This window comes from Saccostrea cucullata, unplaced genomic scaffold (assembly GCF_032062105.1).
Source record: "Saccostrea cucullata isolate Sc308-1 unplaced genomic scaffold, CSIRO_AGI_Scuc_v1 ctg1623, whole genome shotgun sequence".
In the NCBI taxonomy this organism is placed as follows: domain Eukaryota; kingdom Metazoa; phylum Mollusca; class Bivalvia; order Ostreida; family Ostreidae; genus Saccostrea; species Saccostrea cuccullata.
The window spans coordinates 1-4,510 of NW_026938917.1; the positions used below are offsets into that span (position 1 = coordinate 1).

The window sequence follows — 4,510 nt, forward strand, 5'->3', positions numbered from 1 at the left end:
ACGGTTTTCATTGGGAACGGTTTGACTGGATTTCGTCGTGTCATACAGTATGTATGTACTTACTCTGAAGTGTGGCCCTATATCCCTGCGGATTTTAATAATCCATTCTTTCCTTTTGCTTTTTTCTGTAGGGAATTTGTGAAAAGATATTTCCCTATTGTTGTCATACCGGGAATCATTGTTGCACAATGGGACACAACAATGATATGCTGTACCCGTACTTGTACTGGAACTCGCCATCTTGTTTGCGTTCCGAGCCTCGTTTTGAAATTTGATGACGCAATCCGTGAATAAGGAGTATTGGAGGCCTTGTGTAATTTATATCTATTAGTCTACTTTTTTAAAATCTAAATTTACAATTTGTTTCACATTGAAATGTAGATGTCAGGAATCGCTGTTTTGTAAGCAGAGAATATGCCAGGGGCATCAACAATAGTTTCCAACTATCGTTAATGTCCTGACATACTCTACTGACTAGACAGTGGTTCCTTAAGATAACAGAATTGTCAACTTTACTAGGTTTTACTAGATTATAACAAACTTTTTGAAGAACGTAATTGAATCACCAAAAAAAATTAAAATTCAGGGTTTTATTTGATCATCAATTTTGCAAGTTAAGTTTAAGTGCATAGTATTTTGTCCGTCCTGTCTATATAAGTTGTAATACTGCATGCCATTGGGTGAATATAGTTTCCCATCTGTGATCCCAAACTAAATTCGTTGCACAGATACAATTTAAATCTCTTATTGCAGAGGAACAATTAAGGTATTTATATTCCGTCGATACTTCGCGGCGTGACTCGTCGAACTTCCATTTCTTGTCTCAGTAGCGCATGCGTAATTGCCGATTTGTGCTCATAGCGAACAACAACACAGATGATAAAGATCTCTATGACAACCAGAACTGCCAATAGAGCACTCAGTTTCTGTCTTCCGGTGTCCCAAAGAAAAGCCATGGCTATTTTTAGATCTGAAAAAGAGAGAAACAAAGAGTTGACAAAATGTTTCCATCAAATCCTGCAATTTTTGAAAATAATAACCATATCATCAAAAGTATATAATTCGTATATTTTCGACAAATAGACCTTTCCCCTCTATTCATGATATCAGCGTATTAATTCTAATTTTCAACATTTTCCAATAGTAATTTGTTATAACAAATAATGCTTGATAAAACAAAAATTATTCTGATTATTTTTTTTTATAACAAATTACCAATTTGTTAATCTATCATAACAAATTAATAAAAGTTAAGATACTGTTCTGTTGTCCTAATTCACTTCCGTTGAAAGGTTAAAGTTTGTTTTGAATAGGCAACAACAGGATGTAATAAATTGTCAATCGATAAGTCGGGTTTTTTAAAGTTTAAGATTCATTGTAAGTCCAAAAATATGAATTTCACAAAAATACATTTTAGAACAAATTTCGTAGATGGAACACATTGAATTTTACAAAAAATTTTCCTTAAAGTGAAACGAACTGTATTTTACAAATAATTGTCCAAAAAATTACTCACATACAAACACACTCACATCTAATCTTTGACAACTCCGCCCACTTTGGTACTGACCAGCCAATTAAATTAAGGATATAAAATTGCATGAACAGGGGGAAAATGTATGACATTAATTTACAACACTGAAATTAGGTAGAGCTAAGCATAACAAATTCAAAGAACACGATCTTAAGATCTAACCATAAAGTTGATAACAAGTATGAGTAAACGACATTGATATCGTGAAACAGGAAAGAGATGTCAAGAATTAGATATTGGTAGCATGTGCAAAAATGCCTTTCCTAAAAATCAAATGAAAACGATTAATTTTCAACTACAGATGTCAGGCAAGACCGAAAAGTAATTAATAGAACAATTATAAAAATATATTCATAATTAATAATTTGTCATTTAGAAACCCTTATAACACATAAGCATAACAAGGAAGTGCAACCCACTCATCCACCCCAATAATGCCAATATATAAAATGCATCCTTCTGTTGCTGCTATAATTTTTTTTTTTTTTGGAAATTTTGTATTCATCCATACATGCTTATACTTTAATTTACCAAACTGTATATTAACTATCTATGTTTTTTTAATTAGTTAATTAGATACCAACTTTTTTTTCTAAACCAATTTTTTCAGTACCAAATTTTCTGCGTACAATTCTATAAATCTTTAAATAAATTATCACTCTACGTACTCTATCAAAAAAGTGGGGGGGGGGCAGCTCTTCTATAAACATTTTCAATAGTACATGTAACTGTTATGTTTGGAAGAAAAGTTCACCCCCACCCCCACCCCCCTTGTTCCTACGTACGTGCCTGTGTAACAAATATTTGAGAATACGGCAACTGCAGGATCGAATTTCATTTAAATTTCTACTTTGAAATACATTTTCTTTGTAGTCGCTGTCAAATACCGGTACTTAATTTTAAAACATTGTCACGGCCTTTTTGATGTTCTGCATCAATTCAGTCTCTATATATATATATATCGTGTAATCATCTTTCTTTTCTGTTCTGTATCGATTGGCTTTGTAACTCATTCCGAGGAAATCAATGGACCACAAAGATAACGTATAAACATCTAAACAAAATTCTTTCAATCTTTGTATACAATCTCATTATAAGAAAACATAATTTTGATAAATATTTACAATTAATGTATGTCTGCATGAATTTCCACTACAGCTGAGGAAAAAAGATTTTATAAATACCACAAACAATTATTAGAATCTCCTTAATTTGAATATACAATATTCTGTGTCTGAAATGTAAAATAATGTACATAGAAAAAATACACTCTTACGTAAAAATAAATGGTTTTCTTACCTTACTACATTTGAAAAATTAATTGTGTCAACTTCGAAGATGATGTCCTGCAACCATTTGTTTTGATTCCATCACTGTGACAGCTTACCGCATCGCAGTATTTTGTCGATCAATGGATACTTGCTTTTCAGCAGTTAGGAGACGAAAAATCGATATCATAAAATATTAAGCAGACAGCGTACACAGACTTCATTTTGAGAGTTTAAAACACAGCGTCCATATGTAGTACGAATATACTAGTAAGATCAGTTTCAGTCAGAGGCGCTTAGAGAAACAGGGTGGGTGGGTGTTAAATCGCGTTGAAATTATTTGAAAAATCGAATGAAGGGCCCTCGTGCTTTAAAAATTTTGGAAATATACCACCAACCCACCCCTCCCCTTTATAAACTTGATTTTATTGTAATCAAGACGAAAACTTATCAGTTTAATTTTGTTCATTAATTCAGTACAAACATGTTAATCCTTTGACATAAAGATAGTTTTTGAACACAGATAAATTCAAATTTATATATTATTAATATATACATGTAAATGATTGAATGTACATTCAATGCATGGACATGCATGATTTTTTTCGAGGTTATATCGATTATTATTGCATTGCATAAATTTATATAGCATTCCGGGATTATATGTTGGATTATATTATTGGTTTTCTTTCTTATGTTGTACCTTACGTAATTTTATATTTTTAGAATGTCGAAAAATCCACAACTCTTTTATGTCATTGTCGAAAACGTGGATACGTCTTCAATCGAATATTGTTTTGTTTTTGCCTTTTCTTCGAATAGTTTGAATTGTTTCCAAAAGTGATGATATTTTTTTAGTTATTATATCGAAAGAACGAATAATAACTGCTAAAATGTTTTGAGGAAATCATCGTTTTTGAAAATCTAAATTGTCAAAAATCCATTACAATGCATCAGCATTTTCAGAAAACATCGGAAAGTCCCGCAGCTATTAATAACTTGCTTGGCTGATGTCAGCATTGCATTCGAGAGCGGAACCTAGGAAGAAGAGGGTGATTATTTTGTTGGGAAATCGCTTGCTATTTGCATTGTTTTAAAAATACATGTTTTTGACTGCTTTTTAACATGTGTAACGTTAGATAATCTAGCAAAATCGGAAGTAAACACAACAATCATTCCAAAGGTTTTCGATCATTCTAACGATTATTGATAGTCTATAGATCGAGTTGTTTTTTCTCCAAATGATTTTTGTACTAAAAGATAAATAAATACAATAAGTAAACCTGAACGTTACAGTAATGTCCTGTTCTACATTTTTCCTTATCTGATAAATGTGCACACATCTGTTAATTTTGTGATGATTTAAAGAAAGACTGAATTTAATTTGTTAAAAATAAAAGGTAATTTTGCAGCTAAAATTTTTATGTCAGATGCAAAAAGTCAATGCATTGATTCCTGCTTTTATAAGCTGGTCTGTTAAAAGAGGTAGGTTCACTTACTCCATATAATGGCCCTGTCAATATACTACTTATCCAACCAAGTCCTAACGTCCCATTTCGAATATCAGCATAAAGTAGAGACATTGCTTTCATTTCCTATATAAAAAAAAAAATTCCTCTGAGAGTCCAAGTTTGGAAACACAGGCGTTGTGAAACTGTCATGTTCTTGATTTTTTAAGAAAATGGGGGAAATTGAGCATCTTCAACTT

At 31.8% G+C, this 4,510-nt stretch overlaps 1 long non-coding RNA gene across 1 annotated transcript; it reads right to left on the reverse strand.

Annotated features, from left to right (window-relative positions):
- Window positions 1–577: 577 nt before the first annotated feature.
- On the reverse strand, window positions 578–3,011 carry LOC134251770 (uncharacterized). The gene is made up of 2 exons (XR_009988815.1): window positions 2,834–3,011; window positions 578–970 (listed from the first exon to the last, which is right to left on the reverse strand). It is a non-coding gene; the product is annotated as an uncharacterized LOC134251770 (long non-coding RNA).
- Window positions 3,012–4,510: the final 1,499 nt, after the last annotated feature.